The sequence below is a fragment of the Hevea brasiliensis genome, chromosome 17 (assembly GCF_030052815.1).
Source record: "Hevea brasiliensis isolate MT/VB/25A 57/8 chromosome 17, ASM3005281v1, whole genome shotgun sequence".
Lineage (NCBI taxonomy): Eukaryota > Viridiplantae > Streptophyta > Magnoliopsida > Malpighiales > Euphorbiaceae > Hevea > Hevea brasiliensis.
The window spans coordinates 11128605-11139381 of NC_079509.1; the positions used below are offsets into that span (position 1 = coordinate 11128605).

General features: G+C 32.2%; 1 pseudogene; it reads left to right on the top strand.

Annotated features, from left to right (window-relative positions):
- Positions 1-1349: 1349 nt before the first annotated feature.
- LOC110656944 (protein LEO1 homolog) lies at positions 1350-6369 on the top strand (annotated as a pseudogene).
- Positions 6370-10777: the final 4408 nt, after the last annotated feature.

Sequence of the window (10777 nt, forward strand, 5' to 3'; positions counted from 1 at the left end):
ACTACGGGCTTTGGAGGCCTTACGCTGATCCAAGTCCTAGTGCCGATCTGACTCATAATTTGGGTCGTGACAAAGTTGGTATCGGAGCTCAGGCTCCTGATTCATGGGAAGTGTATGTCTAGGGATTTAAAAAGGGGTCTTGTTAGGAGGTCATGTGCAGAGTATGGGATCCTATTTCCTCTTCCTCTGTAACTCCTTGTTTCTAGCTTCTGCGTTATACCTTGGGTAACATAAGAGTGCTTCAATTAGTATCTTGATTTTCGTGGAGTACACAGAGATAGGAAATAGAGTTAGCAGACATATTGAGGTCTGCCATGGGAATATGTACTCCAAAAACTGTTATGTTTTTGTCAGTAAGGGGCTAATGATGTGCCTATTTAGTGCAAGGTACTAGTATTTAAAGGTAAGTTATGACAGCAAAGCTGCCCTAGATAGGAGTGAGGGTACCACTGCTAGCAGTTATTAGTGGATAGCCCAGTCAGAGTAAGTGTATAATATTAGTGAGTTCAAGAGAGATAAGAGGTTCGGGAAATATGGTATGTGGGATGTATCGTAATAACTATGCAATGTTCTTGATATTTGCGCTGTAAGCTACAGATTACAGTACCGATGTGAGATTATTGTATAGAGTTGTGTGCTTTCTCGTGGTGCACTAGGGTGAGGGTGTTTACAGACTGTCTTTGTTTCGGTATAGTTATGCCAGAACAGAGTTTTATGTCTACAAAAGAGTTTGGAACTCTTAGTTTGCAGTTTTCCTTAAGTTAGAACATCAAAGGTTACAGTTTGGCAGTAACTAGAGTCAATGACTCAATTATCCTAACTTGAGTTAAGAATTATAGCATCAGTGGCACAAGACTAGAGGTGTTTAGTATGATTGCAGTGTAATGATGACACCTACTTAGTGGGATTATCTGGTCTCCGATATGAGATCGTTGGCAGTATTGGTGTTACGGTAGACATATTGCCTAAAGTTTAATGAAGATAGCACCTCATTTGTGTGACAATAGAGTATAAGTATGGCTCTACTCCCTAAAGGAGACTGAAGACTATGAATAATATTCGTAGCCTGCGAAGTGACATTCTAGGAAAGTTTACAATATAAAAAGAGAGCAGATAGTCTTGTATAGTTATGGTAATACGGTAGAGGTAATACCTCTCTTGCAGTCAGTTATGCTACAGAGTATGATAATGTCTTTTCAAGAGAGACAAAAGAGTACCATTAATATAATAATCTATGAAATAATGTCCTAAATATGACTGTAGTGTAATAGAAAATAGTGGCTTAAATACCTCCCTTAGGGAGAGTACAATTTTCGTTATAAGGATCAAAAGAGATCAGATCATGATGGATGCATAGCTTTGGCGTAGTAAGGGAAAAAGGGGATCTTGTAGATTCCCTCCTTGAGGTATTAGAGGGTAGTTTATAGCTAAGCAGAGGAAAGGACAATGACTACAACTCAACGAGAATAAGTCATAGAATGTCAATAGATAAAAAGAATTATAGAAATGAAAATTTAGATAGTTAGTTTCAAATATAATAGGAGAGAAATTCGAATGGTAGTGGAAGTACTAATCAGAGTGGTCAAAAGATCAATTCTGAGTAGTACAAAGGTGAAGATGACCTAGCAGAGACACTGAAAAGTACAGTTATCTAGCATAGCTATTAGCTTAAGAAGAAAAATGGAACTAGGAAATAAAATAATCAAAGTTCTATTTTGGGTAAGATAAAAGAGATGAATTAAAGAATAAACTAAATAGCCAAGAATAAGACAATATTAGAAAGAGTAGAGTTAAGATATAGAGGAGGCAAAGTGTAGTTATAGGAAAGGTAACAAGATAAACAAAATAATAAGGATAGAGAGCTTAGAAAAGGACGATATTAAGGAGGATGTTTGTCACGATATAGGACCTAGAAGTGCAAAGTTCAGAGCAGGTCATAGTTGATACAGTGTTAGGAGCTAGAACATGAAGCCTAGAGTTGAAGGATCTGTAATAGATTTTGTCTATTTTCTGTCCCCAAGGTAGAATAAGAGGCAATGGGACAAGGACCATTTGAGTGTTAATGGTATGAGGGAAGCTAAGTGGGGTAGGTAACCAAAGTAGATAATAACCTGAGGGTGTGCAACGACAACCTGAACAGTCTTAGCAGACCAAGAAGTGAAGTTAGTAGGTAGTAAGTTGAATAAAACTCAGCTTAATGGATTCGAATATGCCTCATGGGAGAAAGAAATGAGGGATAATGGCATAGAGGTTTAACGTTAGAATTCAGGATTGTGAGACCTAGAGTCTGTAATTGGAGTTAGACAAATATTTTCGATGTGATGAACAGGATAATTATGTAAGAAAATATGAATAATGGTATGATAATATGTAGCAGAATGCTAGTAAAAATCAAGATAGGACAAGATGGTCAGATGGCAGTTTACAGTTATTAATTGGGAATGAAGTTCTTGATATATCTGTGCAAGATGATCGGCATGACCAAACACATCTTTTTATTAGACACAACAAGGTGAAATCCCATATCTGACATGTTGCATATGTCATTCGAGCACATGATATCCAACTATTTTACTTTTCTTTTTCTTCTCTTCTCTCTATTTATTTTGTGATGGCGGCTAAGAGTCTGTTTTGTTGTCAGGCTCATTCTGACCTTTAACGGCCTATCAAGATGCTTAACTTCTCTTTTTTGTTTTCTTCATTTGTTGACATCTACCTTTTCATGTCATTGATTTCCTTCAGGTGTGTTTGGAAATTCTAAAGATGAATTGAGTTCTATTTGACCAATTCTCATGTTTTAAGAGTTTAAAATTAATAGAATTCAATTCTTGTATTTAGAAAATAAGTCATTTTGTTAGAAATGAATTTATGACAAAAGTGGCATGATTTTGCAAGAATTTAGTTCATTTAATGAAGCGTTTTATTAGAAAACCAAAGAAACCCTCCTTTAAGTTATATTTGTTTCTTTTTAAATGAGGGCATAATAGGAAAACAAGGACATTCATTTCATTTGTCAGTTATTCCAAACAATAGAATTCAAATGAGTTTATCATTTTAAAAATTTATTTCAAACACATGAAGTTTTTTACAAAATCATTTGAATTGAATTGGATTTTAGCAGTAAAATTATTCCAAACAGCGCCTTAGTCTAATTGAGTTTTTAAAGCTTTTAAATTTTCTCATAAATAATTTAGGTTGATTTCTTACTTCTCTGACATAATTTTATGTGTCCATTGACCCATGAATTTGGTGTCTGGATTATTTTTTCTAGTGTAATTTTAGTATATACGCACTATGCAATGGTTAAAAGGGATAGGAAATGGCTGCAAGTTAAAGAACTTGAGTTTGGAACCTATATTCTGTGGAATTTCTGTATGCATTGTGATTGAGAAATGTGTTTTGTTGACATTAATGTGTACATGTTGCCTAGGGATTTGAAATTAGTTTCTCAGCATGCTTTAGCCTTTGCTATTCTGGAATTGCAATGATCATCTTCCAAACTAGGGTTTTCTTGAGCTTAGAATCTCTTATTTATTGGTTGGGAAACTGGACTTTGAAAATGCCATGAAGGTCTAATGTAACACTCTTGTATTTATGTTCCAAACTCAGATAAGTGCTGTTGGATTTGGGTCTGCTCCTATGAACAGATGTTGAGCCAGAAAGCTTTTGGACACCACAGTTTCGAAACTTTATGACCTACAAAGTACTTGATCCCTTGCCATATTAAGAAATCAGATGGATCTCTTTGTTTTTCTACTGTAATACAAATTCCAACTTCTTTGTGACAGCCTATATGCATATGCAGAAAACAATAGTCCTTACTTTTGTTTATCCTGCTCTGACATTTTCAGTGTTATTGATTCCATTCTTTTATTTCTTTTTGCCTCTTCTTTCTTACCTTCAAAATCTTTTATGCTTGGTCATACCAACATGGGAATCTAGCTTCCCTCCCTTTGAAGTGCATCTATTAGATCAGCTCCCTAAGTCTTGTCCTTCAGGGGTCAATTTAATTCTTTATTTGTTGGTAAACAACGTAGTCAATTTAATTCTTTATTTGTTGGTAAACAATGTACAAATCTTTGCTTCTGCTTGCAGTCACTTCTTCAATCGCAAGGAAGAATACGGAGGAAGATGAGGTTTATGCCATCCTCATTGACATCAAACTCTCACAGGCTTTTGACGGCTCTTGTTGACTCACGGCATAAAAAGGTTTATAAAGTTAAGAACTGCATCACCGACATTGATCCTGAGAGAGAAAAGGAGGAAAAAGAAAGGGTAACAGATTGCTTAAAGCTATTGTGTCATGTATTTGCTCTGGTGTGTTCATAGATTTTCAATATTTGTTGCCCTGTTGGTTTTCTAGGCTGAGAGTCAAACAATTAGAGCAAATGTACTTCTTAATCGGAAGAGGGAAAAAGTTAGCCGGAAATATACCCAAACTGTGGAGCGGAGGCGTCAGCTTTCGCCTGGGTTCTTGGAGGCTGCTCTTGATGAGGTTTGCAATTGCCAAATACATCACTTATATTGCTTCTACATAATTTGCTCTTTTTTTTTTTTTTTTTTCTCATCCTTAATGTGTGTGTGTGATTTATGTTTCTTATATTATGCTCAAATAATGTAGCTGCTGGCATGTGGCAACCCCTTGACTCCATTTTAATTTATTCTCTTCCCAATTGTATATGTGCATGTGTATGTGTCTGATAGACTTTTCTTAAGATGCTTTTGAGCATAAGGTGCATCTTCTTGATATGTTTGGAACAACATCAGTTTTCTTTCTACACAAATCTAATTGAATCTTCTGCAAATCCTGTCTAATCATTTTGATTCTCTTTTTTCAATTAGGATGATGAACCAGATTATTTCGACTCTCGTCGTTCTCGCCGCCGATTTGAAGAAGATCTGGAAGTGGAAGCTCGAGCAGAGAAACGCATAATGAATGCTAAGAAGGTCTTCTAACCTGAAGTCATTGTGTAATTACCTTTTATTCGGGTGAAAATTTACCCATTTTAATATTTTCACTAATAATAACAGGGACACACAGATATTCTACGCAAGTCATCTTTGCCCACTGTGAAATCATCAAAGCGCCCTGTGAATTTCTCTGACAGTGAGAGAGAAGTGTCTGAGTATGAAAGTGATGGGGAGAAATTTGAAAGGTCTCCTCCCTGGAAAAGGGTTGAGGAGCCAGAGCAGGAATATGAAGAAGAGGAAGAAGAAGAAGAAGAAGAGCGCTATTAAGAAGCAGAAGTGGATGGAGCCTCAGAAGAGGAAGAGGACGCTGAGGTATGCATAGCTTGTTATAAATGTACTCTACTGTTTATTTCTGTACGTTTGCATGTAATGCTCTGGAAAAGTGACATTTGTGCAGTGTTGAAAGGTTTTTTTACCAATGTGATTAGGTGCACAAGGACATTGATACCTTGATAGTATTACTATTTCATAATTTAAACTTTTTCTCACTTTGCTTGTATTTTTGGACCTGGCAACTTTAAATTGCCTATTATTTGTGTTCCATAGCTGAGTTTTTTTGGGTCCTTGAAACCTTGATAACAATTTCCTAAATTTCTGGGATCTTGTTGTGTTATGATGCCAGAAATTATTTTTATATTTATTTAGGTCTGTTGCACTGCTTCTACTGGGAGTAAATAAATTTACTTCATAATTATTAGGAAAATTTTGCAATGCATTTTATTAGATAAAAATGATTGCGGTGTTTCTTTTCTTGTTGAATGCTGCTTAGTGAATGTGAGATGGCGACAATATGTTCCTAGGAGTTGACGTCCATAGTTCCCTGGTCCATTCTGTGTCTATAACATAATTACTAGAATGTTCTTTTAACCTTGATTGGAAATAAAGTAAAAGCTTATTATTAATTTGGAAGCCCATTTTCCTATTTTGTTATAATGGAAGATGTGAGGGAGGGATGCTACTTTTAATGTGTTATCATGATTTTACCCCTCATTATTTTGCTAGTTTTATTGTTATGGTGTCAAGTAATTTTCAATTTTATGTTTTGGTTATTTCCCAGGAGCCAAAGCAAAAGACCAAGGAGTTTGGAGGCAGTCTCAAGCGAGCGGGGATTGAATCAGAAGAGGAATCCCCTCCAAGAAAGATCCCAACCCACCGACGAATGGCAGTTGTTTATGATAGTGATGAGGAATGAATACTTCCTGGGGTTGATTATGGTATAATTTTTTATTTCATCCATTATTGTTCATAATGTTTGATACATTTTTTTTTATATATATATATTTTTTCAATGATAGTTCATGGCTTATGTGAAATAGAAAGCTTGGTTAACTGTATAATTTGCAGAAGATATTCAGGCATTTGTTTCAGTATGTGAAATAGAAAGCTTGGCTTGGTTAACTATATAATCTCCTTACAAATTTTAAAGATCCTTAACTGAAAGGTCAAAACATGTACGGGAAATCCCCACTGGTTTGAGCATTTATGTGTTGAAAAGGTCCTCGGAACATCCTTGTTAGATGTGTGGTTTTCTTGTTGGAAAATTGCAGAAATTCATCTCCTTATGAATAACACACTTACTTGTTTTTAAAACTAAAATTTGAAAACATGTTAGGTTAATGATAATGCAATGTGATGTTTTTTTTGCTTGTCAGGTTGTCTTTATTTAAGTACCTTTCAATTTTTATTTTAATTTAAATTTAATATATTTTAATAATAAGAACTTCAAAATAATAAAATTACTTTTTTCAAACTATTTTTCTAGACAACATCGGAACCTAATCTTTGAACTTTTTAAATAAATTCTCGATTTGATTCAATTAACTTTTTGTGATTTGTAATTCTATGTTTCTGTTACATGCTCTGTATGGAACGGATTGAAAATGGGGAGACATGAATATATTTTTACTTTCTGATTAGGTGGATGTAAAATTGATAATTCATACATCTTCCTGTAATAAGATTCGTGAATTTAAGGTGGGTTTATAAATATAAATAAAAATTTTATTTGAATGAAGTGTTTTTTTTATTGTTTTTGTTGAATAAATATGATTAGGGACGAACACTTAAGACGCCAAACTTGCAAGTCGGTTGAACTACTCTGTTATGTTTTAACTTAAGTTAGTTATATATTTTTTTTTTTTTTTTTTTATATTTATTTTAAAAAAAAAATATATATATATATATAAATTTAAATATATATTAAAAAATTTCTCTGAAATTCAAAATTATGTAGTTTTTGTATTTAATCCATATTATATTCGTTTATTTATTGTTATTTTATAATTTATATGAATATATTTGTAGTTTATTATAAGTATTTGATGTTATTTTATATTTTTATGTGAAAATTATTAGTTTAATTTTAGTTTTTCTCTTTAATAAATTATTATATTTATGTTATTTTATTGATATTAGTATTATTATTTTAATTAATATTTTTAGTAGAAATATATAATTGTTATTATTTTTTTAAAAATAATATAATAATACAACAATTTTGAGTGTATGAATGGAATCGAAATCAGAATCAAAATTCCAATTGAATCAGAACTGAAAATACTTAAAATCAAACTAAAATTAAATTGAAATTTAACTCATATTTTAATTTTAAAAATGGAAAAATCAAAATTTAATTCTAGTTTCTGTTCTTACAAAAATTCAAATCAAAACCAAAATGGCATGCCCATCCGCACTCTTAGCTATAGAATATAGTTTTATATCATTCATATATTGCTTGTCCGCTTAAATTCTTGAATATTTTTAAAGTTTTTAAAATGAATTTTTAGATATAAGAATAATGTTATTGCATTTTCAGTTTTTTAGAAATTTGATGAATGAATATATTTTTTTTTTTAATTGCATTTTCTTTTTAAACAGATTGTGAACCAAAAGTTAAGAAAACCTCGGCATCTTTGTAAGTACCTCATCTAAAAATTTCACTTTGTAAATGTCAATCAGGTGAAGTCATAAATAATTAGGTAATGTGTTAACCTTTATTTAAATGATTTGATAATAAGTTATATTAGCTTATATATCATTCATTTAGCAGTTTTAAATTAGCTTCTCTACTCTCTTAATTTTCTTACTTTAAAAAAATCTCAAATTATATTCAAATTTCTACTTCTAAATCCTTTTATTCAAGCATAATTTTAAAGAACCTAAAATTAATAATAGATTTATACAGAATTTTATATTTTAAATTACATATGAAATTTTTAATATACCATATATCATTTCAAAATTCAAATATATATTATTAAAAATTTTAAATTATAAAAATTATTTCTTCCATGGAGAATTTGCAAAGTAGTATGCTAAGGGATTAAAGCTTGTTCGGCATTATTAATTATTTTATTAATTATTTTAGTAGCTGTTAGTAATTTTAATAGTTTAATAATTTTAGTAGTTGTCAATTATTTTAATAGTTATTAGTTATTAAATATTAATTATTAGTAACAAATTATTTATTAGTAACTTAAATTAAAATCTAAGAGGATTCATTTTTATGAATAACTTTCTTAATTTCTAAATATTATTATAAATACTATGTTATCGAATAGTATAATTAATAATGATAATATTTTGATTAGCATCAAAATATTAAATACTACATTAAAAATTATTAAATAGGATTTAAGATTTGAGTCTTGAATAGTAATTGAAATTCAAATATTAATAAGCAGTTATTAGAGATTATTTATTTCTATTACTTTAAAATTTTTTACTGTAAATTATTTATATTTAATTATAATTTATGTTTATTATATAAAATTTGTCACGATCCAACCTATGAGCCGGACCGGCACTAGGACCTGGGCCAGTCTAAAGCCCCCGAGACCCGTAGTAAGCCTAACTATTCCTTAACCCAACTCTAAGGCCCATTTGGGCCCAATTTCAAGAATTCAACCGGACAGAGTCCGGCCATAAAATGGACCTTTCAACGGGGAGTTTTTGACTCACCCGACCTGTAAACACAATATATATCAAGTGGGGAGCTCAGCTCACCCTCCACATACTCATAACAACATAAAAATAAATGAGAGCTCAGCTCCCTCGTCCAGTCCATCAATATGCATAAAATAATAAGTTTACAGGTCCAAAAAAACAATTTATATTATAGACCCAATTCAATAAATTCTTCTAACACATGCGAAAATTCTAGAAGTTTATAGAATTACACAAACATAAATAGACGACCTGCGAGGGAGAAAAGCAGGTTAACCTCAAAAATATCCTCATGTGGCCTAAAAAAATATTGAACAGGAGTGAGCGTTCGATACCACTAAATGTGACACCCCTTACTCGACTACAGTGTAGCCGAGCAAGTTATGCCACTCAGTGTGCCGGAGCACTCTATTTTATCTTAATTCATTTTTATCATAGTTTTGAAAATAACTTGTGAAATATAATTCATTTATTGAAATTGTAATGTATTTGAGGTTCCGAAAATTTTATAGAAAATCCGTGAGTACTGCTAAAAATGGAGAAAGCAGTTCTTGAACTGTGAAAAACACTTCCTATGTTCATATTCAATCAATCCCAACTCCAATTATCAACAAAGTCTCAGAATAATTTCATCAATTTCATTTATTTCTCATTCATTCATCTCATGGTACTCATATACAATTCACATTTTGTATCACATCAAGTTACAGCAATTTCTTAACGATTCCTCTATTTGTCATTTCACATCATCCTTAGACTCAAATCATAAATAAATTCTCACATGTGATTTATAATCACAAATTACAAGTACTTACATTAATACAAAATTATATTACATTTGTTCAAATACATATGATAAAATAAGAGTTTAATTACCAAATTTACAAAAATCTCAAAATACAAAATGGGACCTAGTGTCCTACCAATGCAATCAGTAGTCCGTGAGGTGACACGGACGCTATGCAGAATCGTGAATGGCCTTACCCAACTGTGGTCTACCGGCCCTCTGTCCAAATCTTCGCACTACGCGTTGCAAAAGCGACGCGCTAAGCATAAAGCTTAGTGGTGCCAATAATACAAGAAAATATAATATGCAAATAAAAATAATAATTTCCTTGCTATTGTGTTCATAAGAATTGACTAATTACTAACTTATTGTTTAGTCGAGGGCTAATCATGTTTTATGATATTAACTTCTTCATGCATTTCATTAATTATTTTCTTCATGATCTTGAGCTTCTTTGTATTTTTGTAATAATTCCTGATACTTAATTTCCGTATTTTCTTTAATAATCAATGCAACCACAGTTATACTTTTTCCATGCCCAAGTAACCTATACTGGACGAATGGACTGGATAACGGGTCGTTGGCACTGGACACCGCGGTGCCTCGGGCCGTCATACCATGGGACGCAGAACGTCAACCACGTATGCAGTCAGTATGGCTAAAAAACCATGATATCACATAATCGGGCATAAAAGCCATGAATACAGGCATAAAAGCCATGGATACGGGCATAAAAGCCATGAATACGCAGTACAGCTAAAACAATACCCTATTGGCATGCCAAACTATCCAAACCAATCTTGTTAGGTATACTAGGGCATTTAATACTTTAAAATTCTTCAATCTTTGAATTTTAACTTTTGGTGTCACTATTCATTTCATTGGTCAACAAGAAAGTTGACTTTTGCATAGAAAGTAGGTACATTGACTTTGGTACTTCAAACATACCACATTTTTCGTTTAAAACTTGTTGGAAGTGATCACCATTACCATTTCTAGGCTTAAACCAAGGAAAACAAAATTTTCAGTTTTTGAAGCTTAACTTTACTATTCCATTAAGCACTGTTACAGTGG